We start from the raw sequence: 22,950 nt of genomic DNA, 5'->3' as shown, positions 1-22,950 counted from the left end.
TAATACCACACAGCAAAAGCTCTCCCAGAGATCTCCATCTCTACGCTAAGAGCCAGTTCCACTAAACCACCAACAAGCTACAGTGCTGAACACCCTATGCCAAACAACTAGCAAGACAGGAACACAACCCCTTCCATTAGCAGAGAGGCTGCCTAAATTCATAATAAGGTCACAGACACCCCAAAACACATCACTGGACGCAGACATGCCCACCAGAAAGCCAAGATCCATACTCATCCACCAGAACACAGGTGCTAGTCTCCTCCACCAGGAAGCCTATACAACCAACTGAACCAAACTTAGCCACTTGGGGCAGACACCAAAAACAACAGGAACAATGAACTGGCAGCCTGAAAAAAAGGCACCCCAAACACAGTAAGTTAAGCAAACTGAGAAGACAGAGGAAGACACAGCAGATGAAGGAGCAAGGTAAAAACCCACCAGACCAAACAAATGAAGACAAAATAGGCAGCCTACCTGGAAAATAATTCAGAGTAATGATAGTAAAGATGATACAAAATCTTGGAAATAGAAGGGAGAAAACACAAGAAACATTTTACAAGGAACTAGAAGAACCAAAGAGCAAACAAACAATGATGAATAACACAATAAATGAAATTAAAAATTCTCTATAAGGATTCAATAGCAGAAAAACTGAGGCAGAAGAACAGATAAGTGACCTGGAATATAAAATAGTGAAAATAACTACTGCAGAGCAGAATAAAGAAAAAAGACGGAAAAAAATTGAGGACAGTTTCAGAGACCTCTGGGACAACATTAAACACACCAACATTCAAATTATAGGGATGGCAGAAGAAGAAAATAGAAAGGGACTGAGAAAATATGTAATGAAATTATAGTGGAAAACTTCCCTAATATGGGAAAGGAAACAGTTAATCAAGTCAAAAAGTGCAGAGAGTCCCATACAGGATAAATCCAAGAAGAAACACGCCAAGACATATATTAATAAAACTCAAAAATTAAATACAAAAAAAATTAAAAGTAACAAGGGAAAAACAACAAATAACATGCAAGGGAATCCCCATAAGGTTAACAGTTGATCTTTCAGCAGAAACTCTGCAAGCCAGAAGGGGGTGGCAGGAGATATTTAAAGTGATGAAAGGGAAGAAACTACAACCAAGATTAATCTATCCAGCAAGGATCTCATTCAGATTTGATGGAGAAATTAAAACCTTTACAGACAAGCAAAAGCTAAGAGAGTTCAGCACCACCAAACCAGCTTTACGACAAATGCTAAAGGAACTACTCTAGGCAGGAAACACAAGAGAAGGAAAAGACCTACAATAACAAACCCAAAGCTATTAAGAAAATCGTAATAGGAACATACATATCGATATTACCTTAAATAAAAATGGACTAAATGCTGCCGCCCAAGGACATAGACTGGCTCAATGGATACAAAAACAAGACCCATATATATGCTGTCCACAGGAGACCCACTTCAGACCTAGGGACACATACAGACAGAAAGTGAGGGGATGGAAAATGATATTCTAGACAAATGGAAATCAAAAGAAAGCTGGAGTAGTAGTTCTCATATCAGACAAAATGGACGTTAAAATAAAGGCTATTACAAGAAACAAAGAAGGACACTACATAATGATCAAAGGATCAATCCAAGAAGAAGACATAACAATTGTAAATATTTATGCACCTAACATAGAAGCACCTTAATACATAAAGCAAATGCTAAGAGCCATAAATGGGAAAATCGACAGTAACACAATCAAAGTAGAGGACTTTAACACCCCACTTTCATCAATGGACAGATCATCCAAAATGAATATAAATAAGGAAACACAAGCTTTAAATGACACATTAAAGAATTAATTGATATTTATAGGACATTCCATCCAAAAACAACAGAATACACTTTCTTCTCAAGTGCTCATGGAACATTCTCCATGATAGATCATATCTTGGGTCACCAATCAAGCCTTGCTAAATTTAAGAAAATTGAAATTGTATCAAGTATCTTTCTCATAACAACTCTATGAGACTAGATATCAATTACAGGAAAATAGCTGTAAAAATACAAACACATGGAGACTAAATAATACACTACTTAATAACCAAGAGATCACTGAAGAAACCAAAGAGGAAATCAAAAAATACCTACAAACAAATGATAATGAAAACACGATGACCCAAAACCTATGGGATGCAGCAAAAGCAGTTCTAAGAGGGAAGTTTATAGCAATACAATCCTATCTCAAGAAATAGGAAACATCTCAAATAAACAACCTAACCTTACACCTAAAGCAATTAGAGAAAGAAGAATAAAAAAAAAAAAGTTAGCAGAAGGAAAGAAATCATAAATATCAGTTCAGAAACAAATGAAAAAGATATGAAAGAAACAATATCCAAGATAAATAAAGCTAAAAGCTGGTTCTTTCTGAAGATAAAAATTGATAAACCATTAGCCAGACTCATCAAGAAAAAAGAAAACTCAAATCAATAGAATTAGAAATGAAAAAGAAGTAACAACTGACTGCAGAAATACAAAGGATAATGAGAGAGTACTACAAGCAAATATATGCCAATAAAAGGGACAACCTGGAAGAAATGGGCAAATTCTTAGAAAAGCACAATGTTATGAGACTGAACCAGGAAGAAATAGAAAATATAAACAGACCAATCATAAGCACTGAAATTGAGACTGATTAAAAATCTTCCAACAAACAAAAGCCAAGGAAAAGATGGCTTCTCAGGTGAATTCTATCAAGCATTTAGAGAACAGCTAACACCTGTCCTTCTCAAACTCTTCCAAAATATAGCAAAGGGAGGAACACTGCCAAACTCATTCTATGAGGCCATCATCACCCTGATACCTAAACCAGATAAAGATGTCACAAAGAAAGAAATCTACAGGTCAATATCACTGATGAACATAGATGCAAAAATCCTCAACAAAATACTAGCAAACAGAATCCAACAACACATTAAAAGGATCATACACCAGGATCAGGCGGGGTTTATACCAGAAATGCAAGGATTCTTCAATATACATAAATCAATCAAAGTGATACACCGTATTAACACATTGAAGGATAAAAACCATATGATAATCTCAATAGATGCAGAAAACCCTTTTGACAAATTTCAACACCTACTTATGATAAAAACCCTCCAGAAAGTAGGCATAGAGGGAACTTACATCAACATAATAAAGGCCATATATGACAAACCCACAGCCAAAATCATTCTCAATGGTGAAAAAAATAAAACAGTTTCCACTAATATCAAGAAAAAGACAAGGTAGCCCACTCTCACCACTATTATTCAACATAGTTTTGGAAGTCTTAGCTACAGCAATCAGAGAAGAAAAAGAAATAAAATGAATCCAAATGGGAAAAGAAGAAATAAAGCTGTCAGTGTTTGCAGATGACATGATACTGTACATAGAGAATCCTAAAGATGCTACCAGAAAACTACTAGAGCTAATCAATGAATTTGGTAAAGTAGCAGGATACAAAATTAATTTACAGAAATCTCTTGCATTCCTATACACTAATAATGAAAAATCTGAAAGAGAAATTAAGGAAACACTCACATTTACCATTGCAACAAAAAAAAAAATAAAATACCTAGGAATAAACCTACCTAGGGAGACAAAAGACCTGCATGCAGTAAACTATAAGATACTGATGAACGAAATGAAAGATGACACAAATAGATGGAGAGATATACCATGTTCTTGGATTGGAAGAATCAACATTGTGAAAATGACTCTACTACCCAAAGCAATCTACAGATTCAATGCAATCCCTATCAAACTACCAATGTCATTTTTCACAGAGCTAGAACAAAAAAATTCACAATTTGTATGGAAACACAAAAGATCCTGAATAGCCAAAGCAATCTTGAGAAAGAAAAACGGAGTTGGAGGAATCAGGCTCCCTGACTTCAAACTATGGTACTGGCACAAAAACAGAAATATAGATCAATGGAGCAGGATAGAAAGCCCAGAGATAAACCCACACACATATGGTCATCTTAACTTGACAAAGGGGGTGAGAGTACACAATGGAGAAAAGACAGCCTCTTCAATATGTGGTGCTGGGAAAACTGGACAGCTACATGTAAAAGAATGAAATTATGAGACTCCCTAACACCATACATAAAAATAGACTCAGAATGGATTAACGACCTAAATGTAAGGCCAAACACTATAAAAACTCTTAGAGGAAAACATCAGTGAACACTCTATGAAATAAATCACAGCAAGATCCTTTTTGACCCACCTCTAGAGAAATGGAAATTAAAACAAAAATAAACAAATGAGACCTAATGAAACTTAAAAGCGTTTGCACAGCAACAGAAACCATAAACAAGATGAAAAGATAACCCTCAGAATGGGAGAAAATATTTGCAAATGAAGCAACTGACAAAGGATTAATCTCCAAAATATACAAGCAGCTCATGCAGCTCAATATTAGAAAAACAAACAACCCAATCCAAAAATGGGCAGAAGACCTAAATAGACATTTCTCCAAAGAAGATATACAGATTGCCAACAAACACATGAAGGAATGCTCAACATCACTAATCATTAGAGAAATGCAAATCAAAACTACAATGAAGTATCACCTCACACCAGTTAGAATGGTCATCATAAAAAAATCTACAAACAATACATGCTGGAGAGGGTGTGGAGAAAAGGGAACCCTCTTTCACTGTTTGTGGGAATATAAATTGATACAGCCACTATGGCAAACAGTATGGAAGTTCCTTAAAAAACTAAAAATAGAGCTATCATATGACCCAGCATTCCCACTACTGGGCATATACAATGAGAAAACCATAATTCAAAAAGAGTCATGTACCACAATGTTCATTGCAACCCTATTTACAATAGCCACAACATGGAAGCAACCTAAATGTCCTTTGACAGATGAATGGATAAAGAAGATGTGGCACATATATATATATAATGGAATATTAGTCAGCTATAGAAAGAAACAAAATAGAGTTATTTGTAGTGAAGTAGATGGACCTATAGTCTGTCATACAGAGTGAAGTAAGTCAGAAAGGAAAAATAGATACTGTATAACACATATGTATGGAATCTAAAAAAAAGAAAAAAAATGGTTATGAAGAACACGGGGCAGGACAGGAATAATGACACAGATGTAGAAATGGACTTGAGGACATGGGGAGGGGAAAAGGTAAGCTGAGATGAAGTGAGAGAGTGTATGGCCTTACATATACTACCAAATGTAAAATAAATAGCTAGTGGGAAGCAGCCACATAGCACAGGGAGATCAACTTGATGCTTTGTGACCACCTAGAGGTGTGGGAAAAGGAGGGTGGGAGGGAGACGCAAGAGGGAGGAGATATGGGGATATATGTATATGTATAGCTGATTCACTTTGTTATAAAGTAGAAACTAACAGACCATTGTAAAGCAATTATACTCCAACAAAGATGTTAAAAAAATAATAATATTAGTGATCAGATACTCTAGTTAGTGTTTTTCAATATTAGAACTTTATTACTTAGACAGTTATAAAACATTTGCTCTTTAGGCAGTCACCACAACATTTTTAAGCACAGCAGACAATAATATTTTTAAGTTTTTTGCAGAACTGGAATATTTTCATATCATAATTTTATGATTTTTTTATTAATTTTTATTTTTTTGCAGTCTCATTCAAGTTAAGTTTTGCATTATTTAATTACATTTAGTTTGTTTTAAAAAGTTCATTGTCATTTTTCTGAAATAATGGAATGGAAAATTTTTTTAATCTTTTTTTTCAAGATACTTTTTACTTTCTATACCCTAAACTTTCTCTTTTCTTTTTTTTTTTTTTATTTAAAGATTTTTAGTTTTATTTATTTATTTTTTTTGTGGTACGCGGGCCTCTCACTGTTGTGGCCTCTTCCGTTGCAGAGCACAGGCTCTGGACGCGCAGGCTCAGCGGCCATAGGTCACGGGTCTAGCCGCTCCGCTGCATGTGGGATCTTCCCGGACTGGGTCACGAACCTGTGTCCCCTGCATCGGCAGGCGGACTCTCAACCACTGCGTCACCAGGGAAGCCCTCTTTTCTTTTAAGTTAGTTCATGATTGACCTCAGTGAACCAAGAAGTCAAAGTAGTCTCAATATGCATTGAAGTCTTTATGTCACATTAAACTCTAAATAATTCATCTAATGATGAACACTTGTGTTGCTTCCAGTTTTTGGCTATTTTGACTAATGCTTCAATGAACATGGGTATACAAATATGTATTTGAGAGCTTGTTTTCAATTATTTTGGGTATATACCCAGAAGTGGAATTGCTGGATCATATAGTTATTCTATGTGTAATATTTTGAGGATCAGCTCTACTGTTTTTCTCAGGGGCTGATTCACTTTACAGTTCCACCAGCAATGAATGCACAAAGGTTCCAATTTCTCTATATCTTTGCTAACATTTGTTATTCTCTCTTTCTTTTTAACAGCCACCCTAATGGGTGTGAAGTGGTATTGAATAGTTTTGAATATGATTTTATTCATGCTGTTGTCAACAAATATAAAGATATAATATCTAAAATAATTAAATATACATAAAATAATTTACGCAATTACAAGCAAAAATATAAATCAAGGAGTTTCACTTATCCCACTCTCAAATAGGTCTGGTGAAAAGGTGTTTTTGTGCAATGAAACATGCAATTAGCATAAAATATTTAGGACTTAGTTGAAAGTTTTGTGTTGTTTCTGTGTAATATATCACTTTCAGGTTTTTATTTAGGACTGAAAGAAAAATAGAAAAATGATCAGAGTACAACATTTAGAAGTAATTTAGATTGAAAATGATGTTGTGGTGGGTTATTTACACATATGTGTCCAACCAGATCTCTCATGACAGCATGTCTTTTTGTCACATGACCTCTATATTCGCTCATTCAAGTAGATGATGTCTTACGTCTGGCCCAGTATAGTTTCTCCAGCTGACCAGGGACTCTCCAAGTGGAATATGGCGTCACGTGAAAGATCACATTTATTGTCTATAAGCCCCTTTGTTAAGAGCTCTGAAAAATTTGAGATGGTCCCCAGTAGACTCTCTCAGCTAGACATTAAGTACTTCTGAGAATCTTGATAGCATTTTCCTACAATGTTCTCACACATGCAAAATAGAGATAATTCCTCCTTGAAGAAAAAAGATAAGTACTGCTTTGAGGGCATGAAGTATATCCTAATGAAATTTATAGAAAAATCTAAAATTTTAAGAGCCTTGAAGCAAAAAAACACCATCTGATTGGACTGAAGGGACCAAGATATTTCAAAATGCAAAAAGCTCCCAACTTCTAAAGATAAGAAACAGACTTAGAGCTACTCAGTTGTAAATACCTGCTATTTCTTCTAGAAAAGTTTGGCTAACTCTGAGGCAAAGCCAAGATCTTTGAAAAACAATGAATTAGGAACCAGAACTACACTCCACTCAGACTTTTCCTTGTGTCTAAGAGAAAGGGAACTGGTAACGTGTGTCCAGCTGGATTCAGAATTGCCATGGGTCAGTGATAAATAAATGCTTTCTGTCCTTCTTTTCTTTTCTTTTCTTTTCTTTTTTGCCTTTTTTTTATAGCATCTTTTTTTTTTTTTTTTTTTTTTTTTTTTTTTTTTTTTGCTGTACGCGGGCCTCTCACTGCCGTGGCCTCTCCCGTTGCGGAGCACAGGCTCCGGACGCGCAGGCTCAGCGGCCATGGCTCACGGGCCCAGCCGCTCCGCGGCATGTGGGATCCTCCCGGACCGGGGCACGAACCCGTGTCCCCTGCATCGGCAGGCGGACTCCCAACCACCGCGCCACCAGGGAAGCCCCTTTATAGCATCTTTATTGGAGTATAATTGCTTTACAATATTGTACTAGTTTCTGCTGTATAACAAAGTGAATCAGTTATATGTATATGTTCTTCTTTTAAAATGCAAGTGTCCATTGCAATTATTTTATCTGTGCTTTATCAGTGTATGCAGAAGGCAGATAATCTGTCATTTTATATCTCACATCTCTAGATTAACAGCAATTGAATGTGAGCAGCTGCATCCAGTAATCCTCAGGCATATATGGACATAATTTAGATAATGACATTCTGGATTTTGAGAAAATACCTTAAGGGTATGAGGCTTTCGGAGGAGGGAGGAATGTATTTTGCATGTGGGAGGCCTGTAACTTGTTGTGGTCAGAGGGTAGACAATGGTAGATTGTTTCCAAAGATGTGCACATAAATCCTTCTCTCTCATCCTGCATGTCTGTTTGCTATGTGAATTTTCCACTCCTCCATTAATAAGATAACATACTTCTTTTCCCTTTGAATTTATGAACGATCCTGCTTCGACCAATGAAATGCAAAAATTACATTGTGTAATTTCTGGGTCTATTAACTAAGAAAACTTGCAGTTTCCATTTTAACCCTCATTTTCACACTTCCACTTTCATCCAGCTACCATGTAAAGAAGCTTAAACTAGGCTAGTTAATGATGGTTATGGGAGAGTGAAGAGATGAGAAGAGAAGGGAGGGGAGGAAAGAGAGAGCTTGAGATGGAGATTATGTTCAGGAGAACCTAGGCACCCAATACATCTCCTAGCTGATTGTACCCATGTGAGTGACTTCTGTGGACATCACACGAAGTAGAAAATATAACTCATTAAGTGAATACAGCTAAATTTTGGAGTGGTTTTCTTATACAACAAGAGATAACTAGAAAAGGTTTATTTGTCTTAATCTTTGAAAGAGGTAATAAGGTTGGGGAAACTTATGTTCCTTTTTATTTATGGCTTATAATTGTTCAAATTAGAAATATTTTCATTGCCAGGTGAGAGTAGAAAATTTATGGGCAGTATTACAGAAAAGAGCTAAAAGCACACTTATACTATGGCATCATTAATTTTTCTACTTTTTCTTTCTTTTTTTAAGAAACAAATTACCAATACTATTTTTGACTACCAAACTGATTATTTTGGTAACATTTTTGGAATACTATCCACATTCTTTTCCTTATTATTATACTGATGATTATCCCATTTATATTGCTCAGTTTGTTTTTTTGATCCCAAATTAAGCACCAAGAAATGCAACTTCTTTGGAACCAGGCCTAAATATTGGTTTTTTTCTGCTTTTAATTTTATATATAAAAATATGATTTAAAATAATGAATGAATATGGCATCTTATCACAGTCTTAAACTGCAGATTTCCAGTAGCTGCTATTCTTAAAGTAATGCTTAAACAATCACAGGATTACAAACGGGAACTCAGTAAGATGGAATAGTTTTCCTAACCACAATAAACCCAGCTGTTTTATTGGAAATGCATCAAGCTCGTATTTTAGGATAAAAGAAAATTTAGTGAAATCAAAAAGGCATTTTACAGATTAAGACAAATCTCACTTTAGAAGATTCCTTTCTTTCGACCAATGTTCATTTAACATCATAAGTCAAAAGTATTACTATTTTGGGTTGTTATATTTTAAGATTTATGTGATGTCTTTAGACATCTTTACAATCTCTTGGATGTTTAAAATTCCCATAGATCTTTTGAAAAATGAAAGGAGAATAGACTGTTAGTTTGGAGAAAATACCAAGAGAAGTTCTATTTTCTGAACTTTGTCTTCTAGTAAGTATATGAATCTTTTAAAAATGAAGGATTAATATCTAAAGTGATTTTCTACTATTTTTGAACTTCAAAAGTCTTCTCCATTTTTATATGGTAGCAAAAAATTCTCTTAAACACATGACTTAGTGCTCACTAAATTGGATCTCTATAATTTTAATTTTAATTACTAAATATGCCTAAATTATTTGAAACATTTTTGATTTTTCTACATAGATTCAGTGTGAGTAGATTACATTGGACTAGAAAAGAAAGTCTTGCTTTTGGCTCATTTCTGAAAACTGGATCATCTGTCTTTTGCTTACTGATTTGTATGTGTTATTTACGTTTTGATGCAAGTCCTTTTTAGGTCATATGCATTTTCAATATCTTCTTCTGTTAGGCTTGCTTCTTCACTCTTTTAATGGTGTGGAAGACAACTCCCCATGGTGCTTCTGCATATCTGGAATCTGTTTCTTTTTCAGAGTATCTTTTCAAGAATTTATACAAAATAATTTTGGAAGATAGACATAGTGCCGCCCTTTGGGGCAGAAGGAAGGTTTGTTTCCTGACCAGGATTATAATAAAAATAATGTCTTCTTCTGGGACACCTTCTAGGCTACATTTTCTAGTGGCCTTCTTATAAGACTGTAGATTTCCTTAGCTTGGGTTTCACTCCTGTAGTGCATCCCACAGCTATAGAGGCATCATCTGATGAGTCACACTGTTCTTTAGGTATTGGGGCTCAGGGAACTGGTATGAGTATTACTCTCTCTATTGCTCTTGCTGTGAGAAATAAACTGACCTTTGTCTTTGACCTAGCAGCTTCATGACTACTACCAGTATCCTTATACCTCTAATTATTTTTGCTTTATATATTTTGAGACCATGTCAACTAGTATATTTTGAATTGAATAACTTCTAAGTTGGTTGGCTCCTTTATTGTTCTAAAATGCTCATTTTTGTCTCTTATAATGTTTATTGTCTTATTGTCCATTTTGTCTAATATTAATGTCAACATATACAGTTGATTCTTATTTTTTAATCAATCATGATCTTTCTAAAATTGGAGTATTGATTTTGTTTATACTGAATATAATTTTTGATAAATTTCTATTTAGATTTATCATCTATTTGGTTTTCTTTTGTTTGAAATTATTTTTTTCTGATTTTTTTACCTTCTTTTCAGTTTATCATCATTTATTATGTCTGTTTAAGTTAAGTCTGGCAATTTTTATTTTTTAATTGGTGTATTTAGTATATTTCCTCATCAGTTTGTGTTTAAATGTACCACCTGGTTATTTGTACTGTTTTTGTCCCATAAGCTTTAAACATTCTTTTGTCTCCTTTTTTTCATTCTTTGGTTTAATTAAGCATTTTTAATATTTATCCTCTTGTCTGTCATATTTTAAAAATATTGTTTGAGTTGTCACATGAGAAATTATTATTTATTTATTGAAGTCTGATTTAACGTAATGCTTTTAATATTCCCCTGACAACGCAAAGACTTTAAAACACTTTAACTCTATTTTTCACTTTCTGATTTTTCTTTTATGGTTGTCATTTACTTTAATTATTCATAATTTTTAAATCCCACAAGACAGCAATGTTTTTGTATGCAGTCAATATTCATTTAGATTTATTTATACATTCAATATTTTCAATCTTTATTCTTTTCTGAATTTCCAGACTTCTATTAGATCATTTTCCCTCTGTCTTAAGTATTCCCTAAGTATTTTCATTAATATAGATCCAATAGTGATACATTTTCCTAATTTTTATATATCTGAAAAAGTATATAATGAAAATATACCTTCTTCTCTTTTTTTAAGATTTACTTATTTAACTTATTTTTGGCTGTGTCAGGTCTTAATTGTGGTGCTTGGGATCTTCATTGAGGCATGCGGGATCTTTTGTTGCAATGTATGGGCTCTTCATTGTGGTGCGTGGGCTTCTCTCTAATTGTGGCATGTGGGTTTTCTATTCTCTAGTTGTGGTGTGCAGGCTCCAGGGCACATGAGCTCAGTAGTTTGCAGCATGCAGGCACTAGTTGAGGTATACGAGCTCAGTAGTTGTGGCATGCGGGCTCAGTTGCACTGCGGCATGTGGGATCTGAGTTCCCTGGCTAAGGATCGAACCCGCGTCCCCTACATTGTAAGGCAGATTCTTTACCACTGGACCACCAGGGAAGTCCCTACCTGTATTTTTGAAGCACATTTTCTCTGTGAATAGATTTCTCTGTTAGTGCATTTTTTTCACTTAAAAAAATTTCAGCTGTAAAATCTGCTTCCATAATTTTTATAGAAAAGTCAGCTGTCAGTTCTATTGTTTTTATTCTAGCTAACTGGTCCATTTTTTTCTTCCTTCCTGCTTTTATGATCTTATTTGTTTGTCTTTGATTATTTATTTTATTTCTATCTGTGCCTTTGATCAGTTTGGAAAATTATCTGCTTTTTTCCTTCAAATATTTTTTATGTACTCTTTTCTTTGCCCTTTCCTTCTGAGACTCTATTTACAGGTTATGTTAGGTATTTTTAATATATCCCCTTTGTCTCTTAAGTACTTTGGTGTATTTTCCATCCTTTTTCCTCTCATCTCTCTCTGTGTTTGGAACTGGATCAAAGAACTATCTTCCACCTCATTAATCTGATTTCTTTTTGGAGAGAAGGCACTGTGGCTAATCTGCCATTAAACTCATATATTGAATTCTTTATTTTAGTTTTTTTATATTTTCAGATCTGAAATTTCTATTTATATTCCTTTTATATATTCCTTTTCTTTGCTGAAATTCTGTATCTTCTCAATTAACTTCATATGTTTTACTGTTACTATAAAGGGTATACCTGATATTCCAATAACTGGATTCCCTGTGGGTTTCTATTATTCATTTCTGTTATAATTTGCTCTTTTTTGTCACTTATCCTTTAATTCTCTATTGAGTCCTTTATTAGTTTCAACTGAAAAACTAGAGTATTTATAATGCCGTCCTCTTTGGGAGTCTGAACTCCACTCTTTGTCTTTTAGACATGTGGGGTTGCCAAAAGTCTGTTGGTTTCTCATTCATAGCTAAAGCAAAGGTAAATATCCATATTAAATTCAAGAAGTGAGGTGTGTTAGTGACAGGTTTTATTTTTCTGTATGGGTGATCTATTTCTGGTTTGTCTTTACTCCTTTGGGAGACCCACTTTAAATCCAAGGCTCATTACCAGAGAGCCTCTACCTTGTTGAATCCTGAACTCTAACTCTTGTTTCTCTAGTTCTGTGAGATGGTTGCAAGTGCTGCCCAGATTCTCAGATGCATATCTTGCCATTGGTAGATTGCAAATGCCTTGAGAGAAAAGGTAGCACCAAATGCTGGTTTCACATAATGTAGTTCCCTTCTCCTCGGGATATGGATGTTTTTGGACATGGCTAAAGGATACTTTGGTTCTCTCTGATGCTTTCAATCATATATAATTAACTGGCATTTCTTTATTTTTGGTGATGAGGTTGATCAAATAAAGGCTAATCTACCTTCCTTAAAACCCTTTACATTCAGCACTCATAATCTTATGGAGGTAATATCTTAATTTCTTCCAGGTGTTTTGCTTTCCTCACTTTTGTTTTGAAATTAAATCTGGAGTTTATGTTTTACATTGTATGAGATAAAGTTATGTTTCAGTCTCTTTCCATATGGACCTCCAATTAAACAAGCACCATTTATTGAATAGTTCATCTTTTTTTCCACTGAAATATAATGCTTCTGCTGTCATACACAAACTTTTCATAGAGGGTGGATTTGCATCTGTTTTCCTTATTCAGTTTCATTGGTCTAATTATTTCTTACACAATTTTTGAAATGTTCTGTCTTTTGTCTTGAAATATAATAGAGACAACTTTTGTTCTTAAAAATGTCTTGACTATTATTGGCTCTATGTCATGTACATTTTAGGCAGCTTCTTTTCAAATTTTGTGAAAAACACTGCTTGAATTTTATTGGATTGCATTAAATTAGTAGAATTATTTTGAGAGATCTGAATTTATTAAATATTTTCATCTATAAACATTGTAGAAAATTCACCATTTGTTTAATTCAATAAATTTAAACAATTTTGTCCATGAGCTTCATGCTTATTTTTTTTTTAACATCTTTATTGGAGTGTAATTGCTTTACAATGGTGTATTAGTTTCTGCTTTATAACAAAGTGAATCAGCTATATGTATACATATACATACATATATACATATCTCTCCATATCTTCTCCCTCTTACAAAAAATATGGAATGCTTCACGAATTTGCATGTCATGCTTGCACAGGGGCCATGCTAATCTTCACTGTATCATTCCAATTTTAGTATATGTGCTGCCGAAGTGAGCACTTCATGCTTACCTTTGCTTGGGCTTATTATTTGATGACATATTTTTACTTATAAATTAGATTTTTTTAGTAGACTTTTTTTTTAGAACTTTATAGATTTAGAGAAAAATTGAGATTTCACTGAGCACAGCATACCCAATTTCTAATATTATTAACATCTTACATTAGTATGGTCAATTTGTTTCCATCAATAAATCAATATTGATACATTTTTATTAACTAAAGTCTGTATTCTCTTCAGATTCCTTACATCTTACCTAACAATTTTCTGTTCCAGGATTCCATCTGGGCACCGCATTCCATTAGTTTTCATGTCTCCTTAAGCATCTCTTGACTGTAACAGTTTCTCAGAATTTCTATGTTTTTCATGACCTTGACAGTTTTGAGTACTGAACAGGCAGTTTGTACAATGTTCCTCAATTTGGGTTTATTGTATATTTTTCTCATGGTTAGGCTAAGGTTTTCAGTGAGAATATCGTAGAGGTGAAACACACTTCTCATAGTGTAACAGGTTACATATTATCAAGATTACTTATCACTGATGATGTTTACTTTGGTCAGTTGACCAAGACTGTATTTTCCAGGTTTTTCTACAATGAATTTCTTTCTTTCTTTCTTTTTCCATACTTCACTCTTTTGAAGTAAGTCACTAAGCACCAATACCCCATTGTATACATACACCACATTTTGTTTATCCATTCATCAATCTATGAACATTTGTTCTGTTACCACTTTTTGACTATTATGAATAATGGCTGCTATGTACATTGGTACACAAATTTGTTTTTATTTCCCTTGGGTATATACCTAGGAGTGCAAAGACTTCTTTATACATTTTCTGTATGTTTGAATTTTGAGAAACTGGCAGTCACTTTTTCCAAAGTGGCTGCATCATTTTACATTCCTAGGAGAAGTCTATGAGTTTTCCAATTTCTTCGTATCCTTGCCAACTTTTGTATTATTTATCTTTTTGATTTTATCAATCCCAGTGGATGTGAAGTGGTATCTCATAGTGGTTTTCATTTGCAAGTACCTAATAATTAATGCTGTTCAGCACTTTATGTGCTTATTAGCCATTTGTATATCTTTTGGAGAAATATTCACTCAGATTCTTCATCTATTTTTAACTTGGATTATCTATCTTCTTATTATTGACTTAGAAGAATAATTTATATTATCAATGCAAGTTTCTTATGAGTTATTTATAAATATATTCTCCATTTTTCTAGGTTTCTTTTAACTTTGTTGATGGTATCCTTTGAAGCAGAAAAAAAAATAATTTTCATTAAGTCCAATTTATCTGCTTTTTGTTTTGTCCCTTTTGCTTTTAATGTTAGCCAAGAACATTTTGCCCAACCCACAAACTTGAAAATTAACTATTATATTTTCTTCGAAGACTTTTATAGTTTTAGCTTTTATAGTTTTAGCTTAGATCTATTATTCATTTTTAGCTCATTTTTTTGTATGTCAAGAGGAAGGGTCCAACTTTATTTATTTGTATGTGAATAACCAATTGTCCCAGCACTGTTTGTTGAAAAGACTATTCTTTCTGATTGAATTGTCTTGGGACTCTTGTCAAAATTCAACTGACCATTAATATAAGAGTTTATTTCTGAACTCCCAGTTCTATTTGATCAATTTATCTATCTATCTATCTATCTATCCCTCCTATCCCATTACCACACATTCTTGATGACTGTAGCTTTATTGTAAGTTTTCAAATTGAGAATTGTGAATCCTTCAACTTCATTCTTTTTCAGTATCCTTTATCTTTTTAAAGATTCTTTTGCATTTCCCTATGAGTTTTAGATCAGCTTGGCAACTTCTGCAATAAAAGCTTGCTAAGATTTTGATAGAAATTGAATTAACTTTATAGATCAATTTGGGGCATATTGCTATCTTAATAATATTAAGTTTTGTAATCCATGGACCTGAGTTTTCTTTCCATTTATTTAAGTCTTCTGTAATTTCTTTCAGCAATGTCTTAAAGTTTTCAGGTTATAACCTTTGCATTTGTGTTAAATTTATTCCTAAGTGTTTTATTTTTTGATGCCACTGTAAATTGAATTGTGATTTCATTTTTTGATTGTTTATTGATAATGTATAGAAATACAATAGATTTTTGTGTATTGATCTTGTATCCTGCATCCCTAATGAACTTGTTTATTAGCTCTAATTTTTTTCTGTGTGTGTCCTTCAGTTTATACATAAGATTATGTCTCCTGTAAATAAAGATAGTTGTATTTAACTCCATTCTAGAAAGGTATTACTTCCACTATAAAGTAGTGAAAAATGAGAATTACAGGACTCATATGGGTACTAACAAGTGACAGAACTGAATTTGGATGCATCTATTTGAGATCAGAGTCATTCTTTTTTTTTTAATAAATTTATTTATTTTTGGCTGCATGGGGTCTTTGTTGCTACGTGTGGGCTTTCTCTAGTTGAGGTGAGTGGGGGCTACTCTTCGTTGTGGTGCACAGGCTTCTGATTGTGGTGGCTTCTTTTGTTGTGGAGCACGGGCTCTAGGCATACAGGCTTCAGTAGTTGTGGCTCATGGGCTCTAGAGCACAGGCTCAGTAGTTGTGACTTATGGGCTTAGCTGCTCTGCGACATGTGGGATCTTCCTGGACTAGAGCTCGAACCCATATCCCCTCCATTGGCAGGTGGATTCTTAACCAGTGCACCACAAGGGAAGCCCCCAGAGTCGTTCTTCTTTATAGATCTCTAACATAATACCAAGATAAAGAAACATTGTAATACTTTAAGATCCATGAAAAGAATCTTATCTTTTGGAATGAATACATCAATTTTCCACTGTATGCTCTTGCTTCAGTCATTCATAATTTGGTAATGTTGTAACATCTTTATGGTGCTAATAGTGGAGAGTACACATCACTCATAACCATTTCTCCTACCACTATACCCATTAAACAACAATTCTTCATTGGCCTCCTTGCCTAGGCCTCTGGCAACCACCCTTCTACTTTCTGTCCCTATTAATTTCACTTCTCTAAGTATCTCATATAAGTGGAATATAATATTTACTTTTTGTGACTAGCTTATTTCACTTTGTATAATGCTTTTTAAGGTTCAGCCAAGTTGTAGTATGTATCAGAATATTCTTTTTAATGCAGAATAATATTCCACTGTATATATATGTATATATGTATATATATATATATATATATATAAAACACATTTTATTTACTCATTCATTCATCATTGGATGAACGCTTAAATTGCTTCTACATTTTGGCTATTATGAATAATATTCTATGGACATAGGTGTACAAATATCTCTTTGAGATCCAGCTTTAAATTATTTTGGGTTTATACACCCCAAAGTGGAACTGTTGGGTCATATGATAATTATATTTTTAATTTATTAAGGACCTCCCCTACTGTTTTCCATAGTGGTTGCACCATTTTACATTCTCACTAGCAGGTGACAATTGTTCCAATTTTTCTACATCCTGGCCAAAACTTGTTCTTTTCTTTTCCTTTCTTTTTTCTTTTTTTTTTTTTAATAGAGTTTCAGATTTTCAAGATGAAAAGAGTTCTGGAGATACTTTGCACAACAATGTGTGAATGTACTTAATACTACTGAACTGTAAACTTCATAATGGCTCTGGTGGTAAATTTTTAAGTTATGCGTATTTTACCACAATTTAAAAAAAAAATTAGAGAAGTGAAAAGAAATAATACTTTACTAAAAAAATGTGAATGTGAAACAAATTTTTAAAATTACCGAATTTAGAAAAAGTAATAAAAAATATTACCTTTAAATATATGGTAATATGTAATATTTTCTAGATAAGAAACCTAACTGTATTATATAATTGCATGTCTTTTTTTTTCATGAAATCTTTTTTCTTCTGGAAATAAGAAATATTCACTTTAAAAAGTTCTGGAATTTTCATCTTCTCTGATTTTAAACGTGTCACAGTACTCCTTTTCAATTTTTGCAACATCATTCTTGATTTTTTATATTGCAAATTTTGTATGGATTTTTTAGTGTTGAAACAAATAGCTCATCAACACTATAACCATAAAGAACATTGGTGTGCAGAGGTTGTAATTTTAAAATGTATTTTTTAATTTTTAAAATGTCTCTAGATTTGTACTGGAATATGGGCTTAAGTTTTTCACTGCTCATATAATTCATGCTGAATAGAACTCCAATTCAAGTTTATTTTATTCTGATATTTGACTTAGAAACTATCAGCTTCTGTATGTACTGGCTACATATTAGCACAGCATGTACCCCAATCTTCAAAAACTTTGGGATGTAGATCTACATTTTAGGAAAGATAGCAGTGTGTACTTGACCTCAAACTTGCATTATATTTCCTTCAGATTAAATTGCAGGATCGGTGAATCTTAGATTACACATGGTTCTTTAATTATCATTTATTAATAATATTATTATCATACTTCCCCTCTGCAAAGCCATTATTTCATGTGAAATGCTTTTAAAACAATCTTATGGGTTTGAAACATTGGACATAACTTGGAAAAGTTGATACATCTACCTCAACTCGTGTAACTTGTAAGAATTTGAACCCTGCTTTTGAACTGGTTACCAGATAAGGCTGTTAATACTGATTGTAGCTTAGTGCATTACCTAAGAGAGACTAAGCCATTCAAATACATTATTTTTTTTAAGTTCCAAAGCAAGAGCAGATTGTGGGGGTAGATGTATATAATTATAAAGATAAAATTGATGACTACTAAATGTTAAAATATATATTTCCACTTTTTTTTTTTTTTTTTTTTTTTTTTTTTTTTTTTTTTTTTGCGGTATGCGGGCCTCTCACTGTTGTGGCCTCTCCCGCTGCGGAGCACAGGCTCCAGACGCGCAGGCCCAGCGGCCATGGCCCACGGGCCCAGCCGCTCCGCAGCATGCGGGATCCTCCCAGACCGGGGCCCGAACCTGCGTCCCCTGCATCGGCAGGCGGACTCCCAACCACTGTGCCACCAGGGAAGCCCTATATTTCCACTTTTAACCCAAAATATCATTTAAGCAAATTATATTCTGGACAAATATGCCCTAAAATATATGATGAGAGACTTGACAGTAGTGATTTTTGTATCTTTCTACCCAAAGCTTAGGAAAACTATATTAGATGCTCAATAAATATTTGCTGAACTAATGAATTACAAATGGATATAGAACATTGAATGATAGCCACCAAAGTCTAAGACATTATTGTTGAAAGGAAAGCTAATAGATCTCACCACAGCATAGTACTATTCCTGGTAGCTGACCATATCTTGGCTAATTTTTTTTTTGGTCAGTGACAGTGTCAAATGTAACACCATAATCTTTTATGAAAATTTAGTATCCACTGGTGAGCAAAAATGATATTATTCCCAATACTGCATAAGGTGAAATTATATTAAAGAACAATAAGACCTTTCATTGTATTAGTTAACAAAGATATTTGACATTATTGACCAAAACAAAAATAATAAGGAAATACTGGCATAATCTGAAGTACATCTTTAGGGAACATGGCAAGCTCAGATGAAGTGAGGAGAGTGAGCACCACACTCTAGTGACAGATTCTGTATCCAGAGTGGATACAGACCAAACTAAAGCATACTTTTCTTTGACATTGGTTGTAGAATTGCCTTATTATTCTCATACAATTTTACAAGGAAAGGCAAATCAATGACTTTGTTATCTTCATGAAGACAGAAGTCTATATTCCATAGTTACCAAGATTTCAAAAGCTTTCTCTTCTGAAATCTGTAGTACTGTTTGAGGAAAACTGTGTTTTCTTTGGGCAGAGGTTGTTTCTCTAATGGGTTCTGCTTACATATTTAGAAGTGTCTTGTAGTGGAAACCACACAACAAGTCTTTCTCAAGGCCTATGTTCTGACTCCAGCCCATTGACTAACTAGCTATGTGATTTATAAAACTGAAAAAAATATATGATCATCTTTCCTGTAACTTCAAAATTTTAAGATTATCTTTTTATTATGGACTATAAATCTGTAGTTGAATTGTCTTATTTTTACAATGTGCAGCATGGTTTTGTCTCTTTTGTGTGTGTATGTGTTACTTTTAGATTGAGCTGTGACGACTATAGAACAGTTATGTTTATTGCACAAGTATAAACAGATTTCCCAAAGGCATTCTTTTTCACTGGGAGTTGATACTGATGGAAACCTGTGTCCTTGCTCTCATTCTTCCCTTCAATTTTGACATCTATCAAATCTCCCTTTTTTTCTATCTCAAAGAGAATATTAAGGGCTGCTGATCAGAGAAAAGACTTCAGAGAAGACCAAAAGAGCACAATGTCCTGGTGTTAGATATATAACAATGCTTCAATTATAGTTCCTTAAATTCTATAGATATTTGGAAAGGCTTTAAAAACATTATTTATATTACATAAAATGTGATACATTAAGAACAAATACCCATAAAAGTATTTAGATAGATTCACAACAGTTAAGAGCATGTTGTTAACATTGTGTGAAATACTGTAAACTATGAGGGAAAATAATAATTTACTAACAAGAAAATCACAATATTGGGTACATTTAAATATTGAGAAATCAGAAGTAATAATAATAATAATAATAATAGAAGAGTAGAATATAAAGGAAACACCAAAACACTTTCATCACACTTATGAATAAACTGCTTTCTTTTTCCCACATTCTCCTCTGGGCCTAAGGCATAGCTGTAAGCAGCATTATAATTGTGGTGGATATGGATGCTAACACATTTATTCTCTTTTTCTGTGGGAAGTGGGAAGGAAGGGAAGACATCATTTTTAACATAATTTTTGAAAAATCTTAAAACTTTAAAAATTATTTTCTAATTAAGAAAATCAACCTACATTTTAGCCTGTTAATACAATAAAAAAAGAATTGTAATAGAAAAACAAGATCACAATTGTTATTGATAATATTTTCCCATTGATATTTATCGAATGCACAGGACCATTTGACCGCAGCTTGAGCTGTCACTAAACTTTGTAACTTCACAATTGGGATTGATTATGGAAAGACCAATTTAGCTACAGTGATTAGTACTGACTGCTACAATAGCTGAAACACCCCTACAGGTCATGATTCTGGTTGATTTTAACTCTATGTAGGAATGAAAAAGATGAGCTCTTCAGTGATTTGAAATAATAAAAATCTAACCACAACTTTGTATTTTGGAAAAACAATAAATGATATTTTAAAATACAATGTTAAGTCTAATTTTAGACATCAATTTCCACTTTATTCAGTATCACCTTTTTTTTTTTTTTTTGGTCACAGCTTCCAATATACAAGGATATTGTGATTACCAGTCTAGTCTCTCATGAAGATGCTAACATGAGCTGAAATTCTAGCCTCCTTATTCAGAAAATGTTAATGTAAGAAGATGTTGGCATGCATATACTCCTTGGCATGTGCATTACTGGGGACTGCTGGTTCTTTCAGGAGTTACATGGAATAAGAAAAGCTCTTCTTCTATATGAAAATCTGTGATGGCGGTGGGGATCTTAAAAGAGTCAAATCTTGCCTAGGGCCTTTAAAGATGGAGATCATTATTCTTCTGCCCTGTCTACCCCAGGAGGCTTTTCAACTGGGATAGGACTCTTCAGGAAGTAGAGAGAATAACAAACCATATTGTCCCAGAAGGATGATATAGAAAAGAATATTAATTAAGCTGGAAGAATCTAAGACTGAAGATCCCATGGGGCTTAAAGATGCCATCTTATCAACATGATTAGAAATACTAGTCATCATTTTGATAAAATATTTATACAATTCTGAAATCTTAATAACTGTATATTTCTCACTTCAGTTTCACAGTAGTATGTGACTTTAAAAACCTTTAGAAATACTAAATTGGTGTTTGAGATTAGCTGGGAATTATGTACAGTTTCACAGCTTTACTTGGGGGAGGAAGTAGCTTTTAGGTATAGATAAATACTAAAACTCTATAGCATAAGAGGTGAAGATGAGATTGATAAGACCATCTGCCCTCTTTGAGCAAAAATACACAAATATAGAAAGAAAAGAGGAAGAAGATAACAGAATAAAACTTTTAAAAACCCAAAAATTTATGGGCAGTGAAACTGCAAAATGAGAAGGTAGCAAAACACAACCTCAAGGAAATTTTGCAAGATACAAAATGCTCTAGATAAATTGATGAAAACACTAGGAGCTGATGAATGACTTCCTTTTCTGGGAAAGCATTACAGTTTTCCAGGAAGGAAATTAAAGAAATTTGGTATATTCTATCAACATTCCCTGTTTTGGAGGTATTACTGAAGGATGCATGGGTAGACCATAAAATAAATGGGATATGTCATATGTTTTGCTCCTTCCCTCACTATGGATAAATAGCATTTAAGGGTTCAAATGGAGTTCAAGAATAAAGCTTTCTTCTTGCCATTTTTCTCTAAGCCAATTTCTTAAAAGTAGCAGGGATTTACTCCAACTTGTTACAGTGCTGCCTAGTCTAGGAGAGTTAGGTCTGGAGACAAGAGGACACCACTGAGAAGATGGTCCTTTTGAGATATTTCCATAAGGGAGGTGCCAAAGCACAAAGAAGTTACACTCTCCTCACCAAAAATTACTTAAGTCCATGGAACTTTTTTTTTAAATTAGCAGCATTATTTTCAGATGTCATGATCGAGTGCATTAAAGAGGAGAATCAATGTAAAACTATTAAAGCAAATAAAATAAGTCAGTGTTCTGGTCAGTTGCAATGTGAATGTGTAAATATCAATATTTTAAAAATATATCACCAATAATTGCTTAGAAAATAAGATTGAAATAGTCATCAGTAACAGTAATGATAATTGTATAGCAGGGAATACATTTTTAAAATATGTACAGGATTTACATGAAAAGAAAACACATACTATTCTATCAGGGAACAAGAAAGAAGAGGTAAATATAGCAGCATACCATGTAATTGATAAAAATAGAATACTCTAAAAATATATAATTCCTAAATTAAAATTTTATATAATTTGCAAA

At 33.6% G+C, this 22,950-nt stretch overlaps 1 non-coding gene across 1 annotated transcript; it reads right to left on the bottom strand.

The window, feature by feature from the left end:
• Window positions 1-13,844: 13,844 nt before the first annotated feature.
• LOC117308761 (U6 spliceosomal RNA) lies at window positions 13,845-13,951 on the bottom strand. The gene has a single exon (XR_004522942.1). It is a non-coding gene; the product is annotated as a U6 spliceosomal RNA (small nuclear RNA).
• Window positions 13,952-22,950: the final 8,999 nt, after the last annotated feature.

This window comes from Tursiops truncatus, chromosome 17, assembly GCF_011762595.2.
Source record: "Tursiops truncatus isolate mTurTru1 chromosome 17, mTurTru1.mat.Y, whole genome shotgun sequence".
NCBI lineage: Eukaryota > Metazoa > Chordata > Mammalia > Artiodactyla > Delphinidae > Tursiops > Tursiops truncatus.
The sequence above is the reverse complement of the archived record's forward strand: the minus strand, read 5'-3'. Positions and strand labels throughout refer to the sequence as shown.